We start from the raw sequence: 25,002 nt of genomic DNA on the forward strand, positions 1-25,002 counted from the left end.
ATTAATTCCCTCCCTCACTCTTTCTATCCTTCCTTCCTTCCTCCCTCCCTCCCTCCTTCCCTCCCTTCCTCCCTTCCTTCCTTTCTTCCTTCCTTCCTCCCTCCCTCCCTCCCTTCTCCATCTCTCTCTCTCTCTCCTTCTTTCTTTCTCTCTCTCCACTCAAATACAAAATTCATGTAGACAAATGTTCTGCCTGCTTTATTCACTGTTCCATCCACTCCAGGGAATAAGACGGTGTTTGCTACATGGCGGTGTTCTATAATGATTTGTTAGAACATATAATTTCATAAAAAGAAGTCCAAATGTAGGTGGTTATGCTTTGGCAAAGTCAGCAGCCCCACAGTGGATTCAGATTTTTTTTTCCCATCTTGTTACTTTGCCATTCCCAACAAACTGCCTTTCTCATAAATCTTATTTCCTTGGGATTATAAATTGACCTCAGGATCACCTAACATCCTCCTACATTATTATTCAAACACTTAAAATGTAACCTGCTGCCTATTTTTGTATAGCCTGCAAGTGAAGAATGGTTTTAACAATTTAAATGGTTGAAAAAAGTTTTACTATTTCATAACATATGAAAATTACAGACATTCAGATTTGAATATAGGTTGTGTGTTGAATTGTATCCCTCAAAGCTGTTAAACCTTCAATCCCTGTATTATGAATGTGACCTTATTTGGAAACAGTGTCGGGCGCCTGGGTGGCTCAGATGGTTAAGCATCTGCCTTCGGCTCAGGTCATGATCCCGAGGTCCTGGGATCGAGTCCTGCATTGGGCTCCCTGCTCCTTGGGAGCCTGCTTCTCTCTCTCTCTCTCTCTCTCTCCCCCCCTCTGTCTCTCATGAATAAATAAATAAAATTTAAAAAAAAAAAAGAAACAGTGTCTTCACAGATGTAATTAGTTCAGATGAGATCATATTGAATTAGGGTGGGTCCCAAATCTGAGGACTCATCCTTGTAAGAAGAGGGAGATTTGGAGACACAGACACACATGGAGGGGAGAGAGAAGCGTGAAGATGGGGGCAGAGATTGGAGCGAAGGAGGCACAGTGCAGAAACACCAAGGATTGCAAGGCAACCACAAGAAGCTAAAAGACAGCCAAGAAAGGACTCTTCCATAGAGCTTTCGGAAGGAGCAGGAAATTTGCTAGCACTTTGAATTCAGACTTTTGGCCTCCAGAACTGAGAGAGAATAAATTTATGTTTCTTTAAGGCACCCAATTTATGATAATCTGCTGAGGCAGCCCCAGAAAAGGAATGCAGTATCCATTAATAAAGTCTTATTGGAACCCAGCCATGTTCACTCACTCACCTATTGTACATGGCTACTTTCACACAGCAATGGCAGATTTGACTAATAACAGAGAAAGTCTGACCTGTAAAGGCTGAAATAGTTACTTCTTGACCCTTTCCAGAAAAAGGATGAAGATCCCCAGTTTAGAGTTTAGCATCATGATTCATCCCTCAGGTATGGGGCCACCTTTCCTGAGGCACATGATACCTCGAAGAGGAAGAACAAATTCTGTATTGTTTTGGGTATGAGAGCAGCTTGAGGGTTAGTGTGCACGCAAATAGCAGAGTATTTCCTCACAAATAACAAGCATGATATGTATTTCTACTGGAAATTGCATGTATTTTCTCAGAATTCTTTCTACTTTTACAGTTATAAATTAATTTTTAATAGCATCACCACACACAAACACCACACACACACACACACACACACACACACACACACACACACACACGCTTCCTTTTGACCCATGTTGGATATGGGCAAGCAGGAAATTTAAATAATGTTGATTAAAAGTGATTGCAGAAGCAGAAACAACATAAACCTATTTCAAGTTATACAGAAGGTCCAAGATTCTGCTTCTTGACTCATGTCATTTCTAATCATTTCAGAGAGACCTGGAAGCCACAGCAGAGATCGTAAAATATCATATCAATTACCTGAAGAATGAAATACCAAGAGTGAGGTATTTGCCTCCAGCACTTGCTCTAGAACTGACCAACAATTGAGAATGTAATAGAGATGGGCAGACTGCCAAGCCTGGGAATCACCTCAAGCCTTCCCAAAAAGCTGGATGATCAGAGTGATTATACTCTCCCAATTATAGATGTGACATGGAACAGAGTTTTCAGGTTCTGTTTCTGCCATTAGTTTCCTTCAATTAAAACAACTAGCAAATGCAGTCAAATCGTATTTATAAATTTATCCATTAGTTTTTTTAAAGATTTTATTTATTTATTTTTTTTTAAGATTTTATTTATTTATTCATGAGAGACAGAGGGAGAGAGAGAGGGAGAGAGAGAGAGAGAGAGAAGCAGAGGGAGAAGCAGGCTCCCAAGGAGCAGGGAGCCCGATGCGGAACTCGATCCCAGGACCCTGGGATCATGACCTGACGCGAAGGCAGACGCTTAACCATCTGAGCCACCCAGGCGCCCAATTTATCCATTAGTTTTAAAAGAAATCATGTTCTTGAAAGACAGCAATAGTGGAAAGTAAAAAAAAAAGGCCTCCAAAATTGGACCATTATCACTCTATCACAACTGAACTGTAAGTCGATTCTCCAAGAATCTGTGGCATTACTACATGTCCAAGTATTAAAAGACAGGTGCTCTTGATATATTTTCAGCAAAATTTGTGGAGACATACAAGCTCTGGAGAGATAAGAATAGGGAATTCTTCTTAAGAAAAAGTATGTACATTCCTGGATACATTAAGATAAAGGCAGTGACTTCCTCTAGAGAGATTTAGAGACATCCCTTTCTGAAGATATTCCATGGTGCTAAAAATCACCTCTCTTTCTGTGAAAAAGAGGATTGGAAGGTTTGGACAGGTTTGTCGGTAGCCCCTATAAAGGGTCAGAGATTACAAAACTTGGGTTTCCTCTCCTATGACTCATCCTCACCGTGACTCACTGTGGAAACTGGGATTCGGGGAGCCAGCCTTGCTGTGCCAGTCTGGCTGCTCCTTTCACTACAAGTAATAAACTGTCTTTGTGTCTGACTTAGAAGTCTCCTCTGTTTTATGTGTAAGTACACAGCTTGTGGTACGCTGACTTAGCTTGAAGATAGAGTACAAGTTTAGGCTTTTCACAGTACCTGACTTTATTTTTAAAATTGCATTTTCTGATTAAGAGCATAATATGTGTTCACATGTTTACTGAAGAAAATTTGGAAAATTAAAAATATACAAGTGTACAATATAAAATGATTCCAAACCTTTTATCTTCCATCTTTTCTTTGTTATAGCATTTTTTATTTGCTATGGTTTATAAAATGTACGTTTTCTTCCTAAGTTCCACAACAGCTTTTTTTTTTTTTTTAAGATTTTATTTATTTGCTAGAGAGAGAGACAGCGAGAGAGGGAAAACAAGCAGGGAGAGTGGGAGCGGGAGAAGCAGGCTTCCTGCCGAGCAGGGAGCCCCATGCAGAGCTAGATCCCAGGACCCTGCGATCATGACCTGAGCCGAAGGCAGACGCTTAACAACTGAGCCACCCAGGGGTCCCTAAGATTTTATTTATTTATTTATTTGACAGAGAGAGATAGAGAGAGCACAAGCAGCGAGAGCAGGAGAGGGAGAAGCAAGCTTCTCGCTGAGCAGGGAGCCCAATGTGGGGCTCCATCCCAGGATCCTGGGATCGTAACCCAAGCTGAAGGCAGACGCTTAACAACTGAGCCACCCAGGCACCCCGTTCCACAGCAGCTTAACATGGAGTCCCTTTGTAAATAGCTTCGTTGGTCACCAAACATACTCTTACTTATTTTTTAATTATTACTTTCATGTATTATTGTTTCTTGTTTATTCATTTCTCACTTGTCTGGAAATAATTTTTAGAAGAATGTTCATTAATTTGAAAATATCTTCTTTATTTTCTCCAACGTCATATGCAGTCTGTTGTATCCTAGACCATATTTTACATTGCAGTCATGGTTTTAATGTCTCTTGAAGTAAAATGTAGGGCAGAAGTATAAAGTCAGCCTGATTTTTTTTCTCTTTTGTCTAGATGACAAAGGATTATTTCTTTTCCTTTGTCCTCCAGGATTTTAACTAGAATAGATCTCGTTGTTGCTAATTCTATCCATTTATTCATAGACACCATGCAACTTTTCAATATTTTGATTCTTTTTTTCTAAAGGTTTTTGTATAATTCTCTTTTTCCATTTTTCCATTCTCTTCAACAGAAACACTAATTAAGGGGTTCCTGGTGGCTTGGTCAGTTAAGCATTGACTCTTGATTTTGGGTCAGGTCCTGATCTCAGAGTTCTGAGATTGAGCCCCCTGCTGTCAGGCTCCACACCCAGACTCTCTCCCTCTCCCTCTGCACTTCCTGTTCCCCACCCTCCAAGAAAGAAAAAAAAAGAAACACTAATTAAGAAATATGGGGCTCAAACATCACATTTCATAGCTATTATTTTCTCTATAAGCCTATCTAACAATGTAATCATTATTAAAATATTTGCTCACTTTATAAAATCCAATTTTTCCACCTTTGTTGTTGTTTTCAGCATGGTTTCCTTTCTTTAAGCTGCTTTGCATGTGGAGCACTTGTGTGATGATTTATCTTTGTCCTTCACTCTTTCCTTGAACCCTGTCAGTTCTTGTTTCACTTCTGTATGTTGCCTTGTGCTCTTTTCCACCATTGTGAAATATGTGTCCCTTTATTGAGTTGTTTAATGCATAGTAATGTATTTAGTCACACTTTTTATTTGCTTACATAGTTGCAGGTTTTGGGGGGAGGGGAGAGGGAAGTTGTTGAGTATTCTTTATCTGACTTATTTTTTCCTGATTCTTTCACCCCTTTGTTTTTTTAGCATATTATTCCAAGATACCAAGTGTTGTTCAGGTAGGTCCCATCACCAGCTGAAGCTGCTGTCCTTTTGGCTTCCAAAAGAAATGGTTGGACTTATTTCTTAGGTTACATCACCTAATTTTAAATTTATTTTTTTAATTTTTAATTTTTATTTTTTTACATTTTTATTTAAATTCCAGTTAGTTAAAATACAGTGTAGTATTAGTTTCATGTGTACAATATAGTGATTCAAAAGTTCCATACATCACCTGGTGCTCATCCCAACATGTGCACTCCTTAATCTCCATCACCTGTTTCACCCAACCTCCCACCCACATCCCCTCTGGTTACTATCAGTTTGTTCTCGCTAGTTAAGGGTCTGTTTTTTTGGTTTGCCTCTTTTGAAAAACTGACCTACAAATTATCTTTGAATTCCAGAGTCACAGTATTTGTTCTTCATGTCTTCCCACTTCAACACTTCATATAAATTGCATTTGATATTTATAATGTAGAATTATAGATGATATTTGTACTCTTATTTATTATTATTTTTGTTTAGAGGTAATAGGAAGGAAGAAAATTAAATCTATTTCTGTTACCTTAGAACCATTTATTTTATAAATGGCTATCCAGAAGTGCTCTTCTTCCTAGCCTAATGATTTTCCATTGATTACCTTTAGTTTTCCCAGTAGATAATCATCCCAAAATAATAAAACATTTGGTATCCCTTTTACAAAGTTATACTACACAGTATCTCTAAAATGCATGCAAACAAATATTTTATCTTCAATTCATGATGCAGTTTCCAGGAATTCTTAGTAACTAAAATCATGGTCTGCCTATAAGTATACTTATACATCAAAGTTTCTGTGTTATTAATCCAACAGAACTTTCAATTTGTACTTATGTTTATTCTTGTCTAGAAAATATATCTTCCCCACAAAGAGTCCACTTTATATTTATATATGTTCGATCATTGGAATTAGAGGTGAACCATTAATAATTCATGCTTTGTGTAGAATTAGTATAATAGGATTCTGACATTTACTGTCTAATCTTATTATGCTTGAAAATGTCTTGCATACATTGTGCACCATGTCCCAGTGATTTCACCATTAGAAAAAAGAAAGATAAAAGCTTTTAGTTTTTAAGCTCTGGCTACATAAATGGATAGAGAGTTTGAATATATGACACAGCAATGTTAGAATATTCTAGGGATTCTGAGATCCTTCATAAATTAAAAATGCTGTATGTGACTTATGGTACTTTCATTTGATTGCAGAAGGATACACTAACCCACTTAACATGATATAGTACAGTTATATATTGTATAAAAGTCACTCCATTATCAAAGCTGTTAAAACATCCATTGGCAGTGGTGATTTAGTTGTTTGAATAAAGTGAATTTGGTTCAATCAATCTTTTTTTTTCCTCAATGAGGTCTGAGCTTTTATGTATTTGCTTTTTATTTATATATCTCTCACTGTGTTTATATTATCTATTAAATATAGTATTCCCAGCTAACGTGAGTTGTAAATACACCTTATGTTTCCAATAAATTATTTTATCATGAGGAAGTTTGTTTTAAATTAGCCAATCTAAAATTTTCTTTCTATTTCTTGGAATAATTCCACCAAAGACACTCTGAATCTCCAACTTTCAAGCAAGATAAACCTAGTATCTGTCTTCTTAAAATGTCCCTCTTGAAAAGTGTTTGTAGGGCGCCTGGGTGGCTCAGTTGGTTAAGCCACTGCCTTGGCTCAGGTCATGATCCTGGAGTACCGGGATCGAGTCCCGCATCGGGCTCCCTGCTCGGCAGGGAGTCTGCTTCTCCCTCTGACCCTCTCCCCTCTCATGTGCTCTCTCTCTCTCATTAAAAAAAAAAAAAAAAAGAAAAGTGTTTGTATTTAGGTGCCTGCATTTTATGATGGTACATAATTTTATATTTTGTGAATTTAAATATTGGGGTAAATACCCACCAGAATTCCTACTCCTCCCACATAATGTATTTTTTGCCATAGATGCAGCTAAAGTCTAATAAAAAGTATCACAGTGTAAGATCTTGATATCTTCAAGTGATTATTTAGGGGGGATAGTCCTTAGAAAAAAATTAATTCAAAAGTTATTTTACAGATTAGAAGATCCTTTGGTTTTGGAGTGATAAGAAATGTAAAATTATCAGAAAATAATTATTAGAACATATATCATATATATAATAAAAAAATTAAGCCCTCATATCCATCCATCCAAAATTTTTAAAAATTCACAAAATGGAAAGAATTTTACACTAAAAATCCATATACCTACAGGTTTACTTTAAGAGCATATAAAGATGCATTGATAAATGAATAAAGGGATAGATAGATCATAAAACAAGTATAATAAATACTAAGTACAGAATCTAGTTGTGGTTATGTGCAGCATAGGAAATACAGTCATTAATATTGTAAATAATATATGGCAAAGGGTAGTGATTACATTTACTATAGTGAGCATTGGTAATATATAGAATTCTCAAATCAATATGTAGTATATATCTGAAACTAATATAAAATTGTATGGAAACTATACTTCAATAATAAATAAAAAATAAAGCTACAGGGAATAGTAAATTTCCACTAAAATATGTCTGCATGCATATATCATTAACTAGTGTTGTACATTTGTTTAAGATTTCTTTACTTGAGGTAAAGTTTATATGCAATGAAATATTTAAATCTTAAGTGTATAATTTGAAAAGTTCTGGAAAAATGCATATACTTGCACAACATCAGTATCTATGAAGATACAGAAACTTACCCTCAGAGATCCCTCACACCCCTTTTCATTATATTCCTGCCTTTAGCTCCCAAAGACAACCTGTTTAGATTTTTTTCAACCATTTTAATTTTGTCTATTCTAGAAATACATATAAATGGAATCATATGAAATATAAAATATTCTGTAAGCTGTTACTTAGCACAATATTTTTGAGACTTGTCTATGTTTTCTTCACACCTTGTACTTGATTAGTAGTATTGCATTGTATACCAAAGTCCTTTAACTACTATTTGGTAGGCATTTGGGTTCTTTCCAGTTTGGGTTATTAGATATAAAGTTGTTATAAAGTTGCTCAAGTTTTTTTTTTAAGATTTATTTATTTTTATTTGAGAGAGAGAGTGGGGAGGGGCAGAGGGAGAAGGAGAGAGAATTTCGAGCCCAATCCCTGCTCAGCTTGGAGCCCAATGCAGGGCTCAGTCTCATGACCCAGAGATCATGACCTGAGCTGAAATTAAGAGTAAGATGCTCAACTGACTGGGCCACCCAGGCACCTCTTTTTCAAGTATTTTTGGTCATCTTGTAAAATCACATTTGTATTGAAGTTTTATAAATATCTAGGAGTGTTTTATAAAAACCTCTCAGAAATTTACTAAAGTTATTGTATAATTTCTCATCTTATATATGATGTGTAAGGATTTTAGTTGCCCCAGTACTGATGTATGGTTATCAAATTTAAATTGATTGAAATTACATAATGTTTAGTTCTGCAATAATACTAAACATTTTTCAAGTGCTGAATGGCCACATGTGGCTAGTGACTACTCTGTTAGGAAGTATGTACATACATATTTTCATCATTATAGAAAGCACTCTTGAGCAACACCATTCTGTATACTTGTCAACATTTGGTATTGTAATGTTTTAGTACAAGTTGTTGTAGTGTATATGTAATAGCATTTCACTGTAGTTGTCATCTTCCGTTCCCTGATAAGAAATAATATTGAACACATTTTCATGTGATTTTGGCAATTATGTAACTTCCTCTGTGAGGTTTTTGTTCAGTTCCTTCAATTCCTTTCTTTGTATTGGATGGTTTATTTTTTTATTATCAAATTGTGAGTTCTTTTTATATCCCAGATACAATTCTTTTGGTAAATATATGTACTGTCAATATTTCCTCTTATTGTATGTGGTATCTTTATTAATTTTATTAATGTTATATCTTAATAAACAATTTAAAATTTTGATTAAATGTAATGAAACATTATTCAATTTTATCATTATTGCTTTCTAAAACTTACTAAAGAAAATGTTGCCTGTCACAAAGACATTTATCAAATTTTTTCTAGAAGCTTTATAGTTTCAACTTTCGTGATTTAGGCTAATGTATCTCAAATTGTTGGGTGTGTGTGTATGGTATGAAACATAGAGCATGCATGTTTAATTTTTGTACATATACATAGTTTTACCAGTACCATTAGTTGAAATACTTTTCTTTGCTCATAGATTTGCCGTTGGATCCATTGAAATATACATACAAAAAAACCCCAAAGAACTGTTGTGTATGACCCAATATTTGGGCTCTCTCTTCTCTCTCATCTTTCCAACTTTATTTTCTGAAATACTTTGCAGGTACCTATTTTGATGATCATATTTCCTCTTCATTCATTAATACAGTAAATTTTATTAATTGATTTTTGATGATAAACAAATCTCACATTACTGGTTTCTACACTGCTTGGCTATAAGATATTATCATGTATATACTGACGCATTTGATTTGCTTATATTTGATTAAGAAATCTATTTTAAATAAGAGTATTAGTCTTTAATATTCCATTCCTTTCTTTTTTTAAATTTTATTATGTTATGTTAATCACCATACATTACCTCATTAGTTTTTGATGTAGTATTCCATGATTCATTGTTTGCGTATAACACCCAGTGCTACATTCAATATGTCCCTCTTTAATACCCATTACCAGTCTAACCCATCCCCCCACTACCCTCCCTCTAGAACCCTCAGTTTGTTTCTCAGAATACATGGTTCATCTCCCCCTCCGATTGCCCCCCTTCATTTTTCCTTCCTTCTATCTTCTTTTTTTTAAACATATAATGTATTATTTGTTTCAGAGATACAGGTCTGTGAGTCAACAGTCATTCAGCAACCCTGTTTGTTTCCTGAGATTAAGAATTCCTCATATCAGTGAGATCATATGATACATGTCTTTCTCTGATTGACTTATTTTGCTCAGCATAATACCCTCCAGTTCCATCCATGTCATTGCAAATGGCAAGATTTCATTCCTTTTGATGGCTGCATAATATTCCATTGTATATATATACCACTTCTTCTTTAACCATTCATCTGTCGATGGACATCTTGGCTCTTTCCACAGTTTGGCTATTGTGGACATTGCAGCTATAAACATAGGGATGCACGTACCCCTTCGGATCCCTACATTTGTATCTTTGTGGTAAATACCCAGTAGTGCAATTGCTGGATTGTATGGTAGCTCTATTTTGAACTGTTTGAGGAACCTCCATACTGTTTTCCAGAGGGGTTGCACCAGCTTGCATTCTCACCAACAGTGTAGGAGGGTTCCCCTTTCTCCACATCCCTGTCAACATCTGTCGTTTCCTGACTTGTTAACTTTAGCCATTCTGACTGGTGTAAGGAGGTATCTCATTGAGGTTTGACTTGGATTTCCCTGATACCGAGTGATGTTGAGCACTTTTTCATGTGTCTTTTGGCCATTTGGATGTCTTCTTTCAAAAAATGTCTGCTCGTGTCTTCTGCCCATTTCTTGATTGGATCATTAGTTCTTTGGGTGTTGAGTTTGATAAGTTCTTTATAGATTTTGGATACTAGCCCTTTATCTGATATGTCATTTGCAAATATCTTCTCCCATTCTGTTGGTTGTCTTTTGGTTTTGTTGACTATGTCTTTTGCTGTGCAAAAGCTTTTTATCTTGATGAAGTCCTAACAGTTCATTTTTGCCCTTGCTTCCCTAGCCTTTGGCAGTGTTTCTAGGAAGAGGTTGCTGCGGCTGAGGTCGATGAGGTTGCTGCCTGCGTTCTCCTTTAGGACTTTGATGGACTTCTGTTTCACATTTAGGTCTTTCAACCATTTGGAATCTATTTTTGTGTGTGATGTAAGGAAATGGTGCAGTTTCATTCTTCTGCATGTGGTTGTCTGATTTTCCCAATACCATTTGTTGAAGAGACTGTCTTTTCTTCCATTGGTCAATCTTTCCTGCTTTGTCAAAGATGAGTTGACCATAGAGTTGAGGGTCCATTTCTGGGCTCTCTATTCTGTTCCACTGATCTATGTGTTTGTTTTTGTGCCAGTACCATATGCTCTTGATGATGACAGCTTTGTAATAGAGCTTTAAGTCCGGAATTGTATGCAACCAGCTTTGCTTTTCTTTTTCAACATTCCTCTGGCTACTCAGGGCATTTTCTGATTCCATACAAATTTAGGATTTTTTGTTCCATTTCTTCAAAAAAAAGTTGATGGTATTTTAATAGGGATTGCATTAAATGTGTCGATTGCTCTGGGTAGCATTGACATCTTCACAATATTTGTTCTTCCAATCCATGACCATGGAACGTTTTTCCATTTCTTTGTGTCTTCCTCAATTTCTTTCATGAGTATTTTATAGTTTTCTGAGTACAGATTCTTTGCCTCTTTGGTTAGATTTATTCCTAGGTATCTTAAGGTTTTGGGTGCAACTGTAAATGTGATCAACTCCTTAATTTCTCTTTCTTCTGTCTTGTTGGTGTATAGGAATGCCACTGATTTCTGTGCATTGATTTTATAGCCTGCCACTTTACTGAATTCTTGTATGAGTTCTAGCAGTATTGGGGTGGAGTCCTTTGGGTTTTCCACATAAAGTATCCTACCACCTGCAAACAGTGAGAGTTTAACTTCCTCTTTGTCGATTCGGATGCATTTTATTTCTTTTTGTTGTCTGATTGCTGTGGCTAGGACTTGTAATACTATGTCGAATAACAGTGGTGATAGTGGACATCCTTGTCGTGTTCCTGACCTTAGGGGGAAGCTCTCAGTTTTTCCCCATTGAGAATGATATTTGCTGTGGGGTTTTCATAGATTGATTTTATGTTAGAGAGGTATGTACCCTCGATCCCTATACCCTGAAGAGTTTTGTTCAAGAAAGGATGCTGTACTTTGTCAAATGCTTTTTCTGCATCTACTGAGAGGATCATATGGTTCTTGTTTTTTTTTTTTTTTTTTTTTTTTTTTACTAATGTATTGTATTACATTGATTGATTTGTGGATGTTGAATCAACCTTGTAGCCCAGGAATAAATCCCAATTGATGGTGGTGAATAATCCTTTTAAAGTACTGTTGGATCCTATTGGCTAGTATTTTGGTGAGAATTTTTGCATCCATGTTCATCAGGAGTATTGGTCTGTAATTCTCCTTTTTGATGGGGTCTTTGTTTGGTTCTGGGATTAAGGTAATGGTGGCCTCATAAAAAGAGTTTGGAAGTTTCCTTCCATTTCTATTTTTTGGAACAGTTTCAGAAGAATAGGTATTAATTCTTCTTGAAATGTTTGGTAGAATTCCCCTGGGAAGATATCTGGCTCTGGGCTCTTGTTTGTTGGGAGATTTTTGATGGCTACCTCAATTTCCTTAGTGGTTATAGGTCTGTTCAGGTTTTCTATTTCTTCCTGGTTCAGTTTTGGTAGTTGATACATCACTAGGACTAAACCCATTTCTTCCAGATTATCTAATTTGCTGGCATAGAGTTGCTCATAATATGTTTTTATAATTGTTTGTATTTCTTTGGTGTTGGTTGTGATATCTCCTCTTTCATTCATGATTTTATTTATTTGTGTTGTTTCTCGTTTCTTTTTGATAAGTCTGGCCAGGGGTTTATCAATCTTGTTAATTCTTTCAAAGAGCCAGCTCCTAGTTTCATTGATCTGTTCTACTGTTCTTTTGGTTTCTATTTCATTGATTTCTGCTCTGATCTTTATTATTTCTCTTCTCCTGCTGGGTTTGGCTTTACTTGCTGTTCTTTCTCCAGCTCCTTTAGGTGTAGGGTTAGGTTGTGTATTTGAGACCTTTCTTGTTTCTTGAGAAAGGCTTGTATTGCTATGTCCTTTCCGCTTAGGACTCCCTTGGCTGCATCCCAAAGATTTTGAACAGTTCTGTTTTCATTTTCATTGGTTTCCATGAATTTTTTTAATTCTTCTTTAATTTCCTGTTTGACCCATTCATTCTTTGGTAGGATTCTCTTTGGCCTCCATGTACTTGAGTTCTTTCCTACTTTTCCATTGTGATTGAAGTCTAGTTTCAAAGCACTGTGGTCTGAAAATATGCAGAGAATGATCCCAATTTTTGGTACCGGTTGAGACCTGATTTGTGACCTAGGATGTGATCTATTCTGGAGAATGTCCCATGGGCACTAGAGAAGAATGTGTATTCTGTTGTTTTGGGATGGAATGTTCTGAATATATCTGTGAAGTCCATTTGGTCCAGTGTGTCATTTAAAGTCTTTATTTCCTTGTTGATCTTTTGCTTAGATGATCTGTCCATTTCAGTGAGGGGGGTGTTAAAGTCTCCCACTATTATTGTATTGTTGCCAATGTGTTTCTTTACTTTTGTTATTAACTGGCTTATGTAAGTGGCTACTCCAATGTTAGGGGCATAGATATTTACAACTGTTAGATCTTCTTGCTGGGCAGACCCTTTAAGTAGGATATAGTGTCCTTCCTCATCTCTTATTATACTCTTTGGTTTAAAATCTAATTTGTCTGATATAAGGATTGCCACCCCAGCTTTCTTTTGGTGTCCATTAGCATGATAAATGATTTTCCACCCCCTCACTTTCAATCTGGGGGTGTCTTTGGGTCTAAAATGAGTCTCTTTCAGACAGCATATCGATGGGTCTTGTTTTTTTTATCCAACCTGATAGCCTGTGTCTTTTGATTGGGACATTTAGCCCATTTACATTCAGGGTAACTATTGAAAGATAGGAATTTAGTGCCATTGTATTGCCTGTAAGGTGACTGTTACTGTATATTGTCTGTGTTCCTTTCTGGTCTATGTTGTTTTTAGCCTCTCTCTTTGCTTATAGGACCCTTTTCAATATTTCTTTTAGGGCTGGTTTCATGTTTGCAAAATCCCTTAGTTTTTGTTTGTCCTGGAAGCTCTTTATCTCTCCTTCAATTTTCAGTGACAGCCTAGCTGAATATAGTATTCTTGGCTGCATATTTTTCTCATTTAGTGCTCTGAATAGATCATGGCATTCCTTTCTGGGCTGCTAGGTCTCTGTGGGTAGGTCTGTTGCCAATCTAATATTTCTACCATTTTAAGTTACAGCTCTCTTTTCCTGAGCTGCTTTCAAGATTTTCTCTTTTTCTCTGAGACTCGTAAGTTTTACTAGTAGATGTCGGGGTGTTGATATGTTTTTATTGATTTTGAGGGGGGTCTCTGTGCTCCTGTGTTTTGATGCCTGTTTCCTTCCCCTAATTAGGGAAGTTCTCTGCTATAATTTGCCCCATATACCTTCTGCCCCTCTCTCTCTTTCCTCTTCTTCTGGGATCCCAATTATTCTACTATTGTTTCTTTTTATGGTATCACTGATCTCTCGAATTCTGCCCTCGTGATCCAGTAGTTGTTTATCTCTCTTTTCTCAGCTTCTTTATTTCCCATCATTTGGTCTTCTACATCACTAATTCTCTCTTCTGCCTCATTTATCCTAGCAGTTAGAGCCTCCATTTTTGATTGCACCTCATTAATAGCCTTTTTGATTTCGACTTGGTTAGATTTCAGTTCTTTTATTTCTCCAGAAAGCGTTTCTCTAATATCATCCATGCTTTTTTCAAGCCCAGCGAGTTTCTTTAAAATCGTTATTCTGAACTCTAGTTCTGAAATCTTACTAATGTCCGTATTGATTAGGTGCCTGGCAGTCAGTACTGCCTCTTTTTTTTTTTTTGAGGTAAGTTTTTCCATCTTGTCATCTTCTCCAGAGGAGAATAGATGAATGAGAGAACAAAATGCTAACAGGGTAACAATGACCCCAGAAAAATATACCCTAAACAAATCAGAAGAGACCTGAATCCAGGGGAAAAGAAAGGGAAAGAAAGATAAAAGAAAATAAAGAAAAGAAAAAGATAAAAGAAAAAAAGAATATGATTAAATATGAGCAGGCTGGTGAATAGATCAGTGCCACACAGTAGATTTTGGGAGTATTTGGTCTGTTAGAAGAAATGCCTCCCAAAATTTTAAAGAAAAAAAGCTTATATATATACAAAAATAAGGGTAAATACAATGAAGGGATGGAATATTACTGTAAAGATGAAAATTATAAAAGATTTTATAAAAGGAATTAATAAGATAAGAAGTTGTTGAAAAAAGAAAGAGAAATTAAAAAAAAAAAAAAAGGAGAGAATGTGATCAGGCAGGAGACCAGATCAAAGCCTTATAATTAAGAGTTATGGTATATTTTGGTCTGTTAGAAGAAACTGTATCCAAAATTTTAAGGAGAGAACAAGTTATATACATATACCAAAAATAAGGTTAACTACTATGAAGGGATAGAATAAGATTCTTCCAGAAAGTGGTCGCTTTTCTGTTCAGAGTTGTTGCTATTCTTTTCTTTGATCTCCTGATGAGTTCGTAGGTGTTCAGAATGGTTTGATCCCTATCTAGCTGAATTCCTGAGACCAGAAGAAATTTTGGGCGCTTACTCCTCTGCCATCTTGCTCCTTCCTATTCTTTTCTTTAATTTTAGAATTTTGTATGTTTTTGGTGTTATGGTTATGTTGGCCTCATAAAACAAATTAGGACATATTTTCTGTCTCTGTTTTCTTGAAGAGTTTACTTTAGTTTGGTGTTTTTTTCTTTTTTAATTCCTGACAGAATTTACAAATAAAACTATCTGCACCTGAAATTTTCATTATTGGGAGCTTTTAAAAAAATAATAAATTCATTTTTCTCAATACATATAAGGGTGTTGCATCTTGAGTTCTCTGGAAGCAAACTTTTAGATTTACTGGGCGGGGCGTTTATTTATAATGGCCCTTAATAGCAATCCCTCTTGAAGGGAACAGGAATAAACAAAAAAACAAACAAAAAAAGAAAAACAAGTTTGTGTAGAGAAAAAGCCAAGACTGCACCTCAACCTCATTTGATACACAGAAATTTCTGTTATTAAAATAGATTATTAGAGTTATTCCACTTTAGGCTAAAATAGTGGAGGCATTACACACTGCCCTCCACCCCCAATAATTAACCATTGGATGGCAGCCTCTGGGGAAGGGTTCAGCCTTGTGGAGGATGACTCTGAAGCTGAAACAACCCTAGAAGGTTGACAGATGAAGGATGTCTGATGATAGCACTTTTAGCAGCTTCAACTGAAAAAAAATAAACAATTATTTACTGTTTATATCACAAAGGCTATTTAGATTTTCTATTTCATCTCATTTCAGTTTAGGTAATATTTTCAAGGAACTTATCCATCTTATTTAGTATATTGGACTTAATACTTCCTAAACAAATATTCAGTGACAATAGGAAATTAATTTAACTTAATGGCTAACAAAATCCATATCTGACATTGATAATTTATGTTCTTTCACCTTCTTGTTATTTAAAACTGTGCTATATCTAAGAAAATACTAGAATCATTGTAAAATTTGAAACGTATATGAGCAATATCAAATTTGCTGATGATATGAATATACAGAACCCAGAAGAAAAATACAATTGGCCAATAAATGTTTGATATGTCTCTATACCTCAAAATGATAAAGGCAAAATGAATTAAAATAAGTTAACAATATCATATTTTATTTACTATATTGGCACAAATTTAGTTATACCAAGTGTTGGTGAGTGCAGGAAGAAAATGAACACTTTTACAGTCTCAGCAGTATTAAAAATATGTGAACCTTTCTTGGGGAATTTGACTATATCTACAAAACTTTAAAGTTTTGATCTACAATGCCTTTTTTGGAAGAAGAGAAAAATGAGGGGTGCCATAAGGTTTAGTTAATTGTCTCCAACAATTACTGTGTTTTTTTCCCTTTCATATATCATAGTGAATCTAGACCTTCTGAGACCTTTAATATATTTAGCATGTTCTGAACTAAATTAGTAAACTATTCAATCAGTGCTTTAATTTGTTCTTAACTCCACATTCACTTTGTAATTTCCCTTATAGACTAAATAAGATATAAAATGTCTCCATTAAATTTTGATTGAAAAGCAAGCCTTCTGATACTTTATAACTCTTTAAAAACAAGACTAATACCATCTTTAACTATCAATAGCACATTGTTATCTCTCACCATTTATTCTGTCGAGTAAAAACTACCAAAAATTCACATCCATTCATAATTGTTGACACAGATTTTTTTCCCTCACTAACATCTCCCCTTCCCAAGATTATTGCCAAGTTTCTATTATTTAGGATCAGTAATCACATAACATATATATGTGTGTTTATTTCAAAATCAAATTTTGGCTGTCAGAGGTATTATCTAATAGCTAACATAATTCCACCGTAGCAGAAGAACCATCAGTGACATTTTTGAAATACTGAGACTGAATTAGTTTCTAAACTTAAAATGTTTGTTCAAATCTCTCCCTTTGGGCTCAAGTACCCAAGCCTGTTGAAGCAATTCATCTATGTCTGACAAGTACAAATTTCTAAGTTAAAATAAAATGTATAATTAAGTTAGTGTATGTTGGGCTTCAATTGATAATATCTGAAATTGTTAATAGAATGATTGTCAGTAGTTCATCCAATTTATTTTAGACTTCTTCATGGGGTTTCAGGTGACTCATTAAATGTTGTCTTATAATTCTATATCTTATATTTTGACATTCTACAAAAAGACTTTTTGGTTTTCCTTCCTCCAGGATTGTTCATGATCAAAGATGTGGGAACTGAGTCAATTTATCTTTTCTGTTTTTATATCAAAGGTAAATTTTAGGATCTAATTGACCAAATTTTCAGCTTCTTGTTGTTCTTTCTGGATAATCTGACTTAAACAATATTCTTAACAATATTAGCTCTTAACATGAAAAAAACTATTTTATATATTTCTTGCTTTTAGGACAACAGGACCTTAAAAAGGACTTGGAAAACATTGTAAATGGGCAATCTAATGAAAAATGGAAAATTCCAGAAATATTAGCGGCTGAATATCTAAAAGATCTCTTCTTTTCTAAGGTCTTTCTTGACTAATTGGATTGGGAAGAAAAAAAATCATTGAAAAGTATCTCCAATATCTGGGGCTGGGGGTGGGAATTGGAAACTGACAACACTGGAAAGTTTGTAATATCTGTAAGAATAGATGGGGTGCCTGGGTGGCCAGTCGTTGGGCGTCTGCCTTTGGCTCAGGTCATGATCCCAGGGTCCTGAGATCAAGCCCAGCATTGGGCTCCCTGCTCAGCAGGAAGCCTGCTTCTCCCTCTCCCATGCCCCCTGCTTGTGTTCCTGCTCTCGCTGTCTTTCTCTCTCTGTCAAATAAATAAACAAAATCTTTTAAAAAGTATGCACTATTTATATTTTAAAAAAATAGAAGGGGGAACAAGTAGCCTGTTTTTCTCCATATGGATTTCTAAGGTGAAATTCAATAATGTTTCTTTATTTTATTCATAAAAATGTACCTGGATTTAACAACCATTCATAAGGGGCAGTGTTACATAATGGTTCTCATTTTGGTGTGAAATAGACCTTGATATAAGTCTGCTGTGCCACTCATCTGGCTATTAAATTTAATTCTTGTAAGCTACTTTGTCTAAACCTTAGTTTTCTCATCTGTAAAATTGCAATCATAATATATACCTCATGGGTTGATAAGAGATCATGTGCCTGGAACATAACAACATTGTAGAAATTTAAGTCAAAAAACGAGTCAGTGCACAAATTCTATAGCTGGACATTTGTTCAGTAAAACAGACTGTCCTATGCAGGTGGGTTCTAATCAGAGTCAAGAGAATAAACAGTGACAGTCACCCTCTGGGACAAAAATGTAGCCTCCAGAATTACAGCACTAAATTTTGATGAAGCATTTTACAATGTAAACTATTTGATTAAGATATAATTAAGATTTCTTTCTGGACTTCCTCCACATTATCTCTTAGCTGAAATGATTTGTACTTCCTATGCTGTGTGTCTGTTATTACAGAGATGAAAATAGAAAATCTAGATATAGATTAGAAAAAAAAATCTTAAAATCAGACTGAATTCTGCTTACATTTTTTAATTCACACCTATTGATTACATCATGATTTGTAATAGCATAAGAAAAAAAATGTGCTTTGGTAAGGTCAAGACAAACTAAATTTATATCAGACAACTCTACATTACTATATCACCGCATATCTTATTCAGGTAAGTAAATGATAGCCTCTGTCCACACTTCAAGAACAATAAAACAAACAACAACAATAAAAGTACATTTCATTCACCAGATAATTCTATAGTCCAGTTAAGTTCATTGTTACTGACTAGAATGATGTAATCAACTACCCCATCTGAGATTCTTTCTCTGCCAATTAAACTTTCTCAGTATTCCAGCAATTAAAGCATAGTATTAGCTAATCCCATGTGCTAGAGAAGTGAAATTGTATCTTCGTTTTTGTGTACTGTGCTTAGCTCAATCTTTTTTTCAGAAATTTTAACATCTAATATGTGTTACTCAGTTAGACCTACTAGTCAGTTCCTAAAAATGTACACTGCAATTGTTTTATTCAAATATATTCAGAGGTTGCCTGACAAAGAAAATGGAACACAAAATCAGGATAAAATTTTTCAGCAAACCGGGAATAAAGCAAATGATCAGTATGCATTTTGTCAAGTGCATTTTTCGCCAGTAATGAGGTAATTAAATATTGCTGTGGTAGTTTACTCCTTCAGTCTAACACAATAGTGAGGTTTCCTGTGTTGAGTCAAAATAAGTTGCAAGCTCCAATCCTGTTGGTGCCCTTTTATCAATTCCTCTGTTTCAGCTTTGCAACAATACTCCCCTGAATCCGAAGACTTTGGCTTTCCTGAACCTGCCTAGAGGGTCATGGAAATAATGCCACTCTATCACTAGTCACCATCATTTTATGGTCAGAATTACCATGGTATCTGATTGTCCTCAAAACTCATTCATTCTTGATTAATTAAACCAATCTTGGCAAATGTTTTTGCTCTGGTCCATCTTGCACTGGTCCCAAGAATTTCACCCCCAGTGATGGAATCTGAAAGCCCCTGTCTGTCCCTCTTAATCATGGCCTCAGTTCGATAGATCAACAAATAGAGCCATCATCCTATTCCATTCCTTTAAGCTGTATTATCCAGCTGGCTCTGAACTGCTTACATGAATTGACTTCCAAATATTGAGCCAACCAGAGATCCCTGAGGTAAGCCATACATTTATTTTTAACTATGTCTTGTACTTAGTAATGTAATGTATTGGTCACACTCCAGAGCCTTAAAAATGTTGCCTTTTATTTCTTTTTTCTACAATTTTTCCTGGTTTCCAGGAAAGAGGGTTAGTCCAATCAAGCTATTCTGTGACTAAATGCCAAACCATCAGTAGACTTAATTTTCTTTAAAGTTCAATGAAAAACTACTGAAAAGCATTTAGTAATGACATGATGTGTTATCATACTGCTATTTAAAAGTAATAGAGATGTGAGAAAAAAGCCCCTAATATTCCAAATTTATGGTTTAATAAATTTTAAATAATATTCAAAAGGTACAATAGCAAATCTTTACTTTTTAGTTTTATTTTTTGACAATAGCAACTCTTTAAAATCTTAAAAGTATGAATTAACTGTACAAAAAATAACATGTCTTTGATTTTATGTAATTGTTCAAATTATAAGTATGTATTAATTAACTGTATTATCTTAATAACTTCAACAAAGTGAAAATCTTAACTCTTGCTATTTTCAATTCTTGTGTTCCCTTTTGAGTTTTAAGATATTTATTGTATTCCACTTATAAAAAATTGTGTACTAATAGTGTTCTCACTGATTGGAATTTTCATATACAAAATTCAACAGAAAGTACTTATTTTAGTTATAGTTTATAAAGAAAGAGAAAAAAAATCCCGTAACCATAGGTCCCTAAAATTTTATGCACCAAACACACAAAAACAGTTTTTATTGCTTCCAGAGTACATTTTTATATGTTTCTATGAGCTTAGATGTTATTTTATTGTTCTCAGATTTAGGAATTAAGGTAATCTATATTTTGAATAGTACACTATAAAGTAGACTAAAGAATAGGATACAATATAAAAAAATAACAAATGCATTTTGTTATGAAATAACAAAATTCTTTCAAACATAAATTCTCATTATCTGCAATCACATAATCTTCCTTATTCAAAATATACCACATATTATGGAGCATCTGGGTGGCTCAGTTGGTTAAGCATCTGCTGTTGCCTCAGGTCATGATCTCAGGGTCCTGGGATCAAAGCCTACATCGGGCTCCCTGGTCAGCAGAGAGTCTGCTTCTCCCTCTGACATTCCCCCTGCTCATGCTCTCTGTCTTTCTCTCAAATGAATAAAATCTTTAAAAAACAAAACAAAATGTGCCACATATTAGAAATCATTTCAAATGATAGCAACATAGTACTATCATTTCTTATAAAATTCATTTTAAATTCATTACAAATATATGTAGAGAAAAGAACAGTCTTTTTAACAAATAATGTTGGGAAAATAGGATATCCATACACAAAAAAAAATGAAGTTGGACCCTTATGCCATGTACAAGAATATATTTAACTAAAAAATAGGTTAACTCAAAATAGATCACACTTAAATGTAAGAACTAAAACTATAAAGTTCTTGGAAGTAAACCTAGGGGGAAAGCTTCATGACATTGGAATTAGCAATGATTTCTTAGGACACCAAAAGCACAGACATCAGAAGAAAAATAATTCTTTGGAATTATTTGGAAAAATCCAAAAAATTGGACTAATAAAAATTTGAAACTTTTGTGCGTCAAAAGATACTATCACTAAATGAAAAGGCAACCCACAAAATGGGAGAAAATATTTGCAAATCATATTTTTGATAAGGGAGTTAATATACCAAATATATAAGGAACACCTATAAAGCAACAAAATGAAAGCAAGAAACTTAATTAAAAAATAGGCAAAGAAGTTGCATAAATATTTCTCCAAAGATACACAAATGAGCCATGAGTGCATGTAAAGCACTCAACATCACTAATCATTAGGGAAATGGAAATCAAATTCCTAGTGAGATACCACTTCACATCCATTAGAATTGCCATTAAACCTAAAAATAAATCCCACTTGGTCATGGTGAATAATCTTTTTAATGTATTGTTGTATCCTATTAGCTAGTATCTTGGTAAGAATTTTAGCATCCATGTTCATTAAAGTTATTGGTCTGTAATTCTTTGAAGTTGGACCATTATGCCATGTACCAGACTTTGGTTTTGGGATCAAGGTAATGTTGACTTCATAGAAAGAGTTTGGAGGCCTTCCTTCCATTTCTGTTTTTTGAAACAGCTTCAGAAGAATAGGTATTAATTCTTCTTTAAATGTTTGGTAGAATTCCCCTGGGAAGCCATCCAGCCCTCGACTCTTGTTTGTTGGGAGATTTTTGATTACTGCTTCAATTTCCTTGCTTGTTATGGGTCTGTTCAAGTTTTCTATTTCTTCCTGTTTCAGTTTTGGTAGTTTTTTTTTTTTTTCTTAATATTTTATTTATTTGAGAGAAAGAGAAATCATGAGCGGGAGAGAAGGGTAGAGGAAGAAGCAGACTCACCACTGAGCAGGAAGCCGGATGCGGGACTCGATCCAAGGAGCCTGGGATCATGACCTGAGATGAAGGCAGACACTTAACTGACTGAGCCACTCAGGCACCCCCAGTTTTGGTAGTTTATAAGTTTCTAGGAGTGAATCCATTTCTTCCATATTGTCTAATTTGTTGGCATATAGTTTCTCATAACATGTTCTAAATTTTTTTGTATTTCCTTGGTTTTGGTCATGATCTCTCCTCTTTCATTCATGATTTTATTAATTTGGGTCCTTTCTGTCTTCTTTTTGGTAAGTCTGATTAGGGGTTTATCGATCTTATTAATTCTTTCAAAGAACTAGCTTCTAGTTTCATTGATCTGTTCTACTGTTGGCTTCAGTACATTAAAAGGTTTATTCACCATGACCAAATAGGATTTATTCCTTGGCTGAAAGGGTGGTTCAACATCTGCAAGTCAAATAACATGATACATCACATTAATAAAAGAAAGGCCAAGAAACATATGATCCTCTCAATTGATGCAGAAAAAGCATTTGGCAAAATACAGCATCCTTTCTTGACTAAAAGTCTCCATAGTGTAAGGATAGAGGGAACATACATCAATATCATAAAAGCCATCTATGAAAAGCCCACAGTGAATATCATTCTCAATGGGGAAAAACTGAGACCTTTTCCCCTAAGGTCAGGAATGTGACAGGGATGCCCAATCTCACCATGCTTGTTCAACATAGTACTAGAAGTCCTAGCCTCAACAATTAGACAACAAAAGGAAATAAAAGGCATTCAAATTGGCAAAGTCCCACTCTCAGCTCTTTTCAGATGACATGATACCACATGGAAAACCCAAAAGACCCCCCCCAAAATTGCTAGAATGCATACAGGAATTCAGCTACATGGCAGGATATAAAATCAATGCACAGAAATCAGTTGCATTTCTGTACTCTGACAATAAGATAGAAAAAATAGAATTAAGGAATCTAACCCATTTACAATTGCACAAAAAACCCCGTAAGATACCCAGGAATAAACCTAACCAAAGAGGGAAAGGATCTGTACTTTAAAAACTATAGAACACTTATGAAAGAAATTGAGGAAGACACAAAGAAATGAAAAAACACCCCATGATCATTGATTGGAAGAACAAATATTGTTAAAATGTCTATGCTACCCAGAACACTCTACACATTCAATGAAATCCCTATCAAAATAACACCAGTATTTTTCACAGAACTGAACAAATAATCCTAAAATTTGTATGGAACCAAAAAAGACCCTGAATAGCCAGAGGAATGTTGAAAAAGAAAACCAATACTGGTGGCATCACAATGCCAGACTTGAAGCTACATTATAAAGCTTAATTATCAAGACAGTATGGTACTGGCATAAAAACAGACACAGATCAATGGAACAGAATAGAAAATCCAGAAATGGGGTCTCAACTCTATTGTCTACCAATCTTCAACAAAGGAGGAAAGAATATCCAATGGAAGAAGGGCAGTCTCTTCAACAAATGGTGCTGGAAATATTGGACAACCACACGTAGAAGAATGAAACTGGACTATTTTCTTACACCATACACAAAGAAAAACTCAAAATATGTGAAAGACCTAAATGTGAGAGAGGAATTCATCAAAATCATAGAGGAGAACACAGACAGCAACCTCTTCGACCTCGACCACAGCAACTTCTTGCTAAACACATCACAAAAGGCAAGAGAAACAAAAGCAAAAATGAACTATTGGGACTTCATCAAGATAAAAGGCTTTTGCACAGCAAAGGAAACAGTCAACAAACTAAAAGGCAGCCTATGGAATGGGAGAAGATATTTGCAAATGTCCTATAAGATAAAGGGCTAGTATCCAAGATCTATAAAGAACTTACCAAACTCAACACCGAAAGAATAAATAATCCAATCATGAAATGGGCAGAAGACATGAACAGACATTTCTCCAAAGAAGATATATAAATAACCAACAGACACATGAAATAATGTTCTACATCCCTTGGCATCAGCAAAATACCATTCAAAACCAATGAGATACCACATCACATCAGTCAGAATGGCTAAAATTAACAAGTGAGGAAACAACAAATGCTGGCAAGGATGCAGAGAAAAGAGAGCCCTCTTACATTGTTGGTGGGAATGCAAGCTGGTACAGCCACTCTGGAAAACAATATGGAGTTTCCTCAAAAAGTTAAAGATAGAGCTACCCTATGTCTTAGCAATTGTACTACTAGGTATTTAACACAAAGATACAAATGTAATGATCTGAAAGGGCACATGCACCCCAATGTTTGTAACAGCAATGTGCACAATAGCCAAACTGTGGAAGGATGGAGTAATTGGGTGATGGCCATTAAGGAGGGTACATGATGTGATAAGCACTGGGTGTTGTATGCAACTGATGAATTATTGAACTCTACATTTGAAACTAATGATATAATATATGTTGGCTAATTGTATATACCACACCTTGTTTATCCATTTACATGTCAATGGACACTGGTTATTTCAACCTTTTGGCTATTGTGAATAATGCTGCTATAAACATGGATTTACAAATATCTGTTTGACTTTCTCCTTTTAATAATTTTGGGTATATACCACAAAGTGGAATTATTGGATCATATGGTAATTCTCTCTCTATATATAACATAT

Source organism: Zalophus californianus, chromosome 15 (genome assembly GCF_009762305.2).
Source record: "Zalophus californianus isolate mZalCal1 chromosome 15, mZalCal1.pri.v2, whole genome shotgun sequence".
NCBI classification, from domain to species: domain Eukaryota; kingdom Metazoa; phylum Chordata; class Mammalia; order Carnivora; family Otariidae; genus Zalophus; species Zalophus californianus.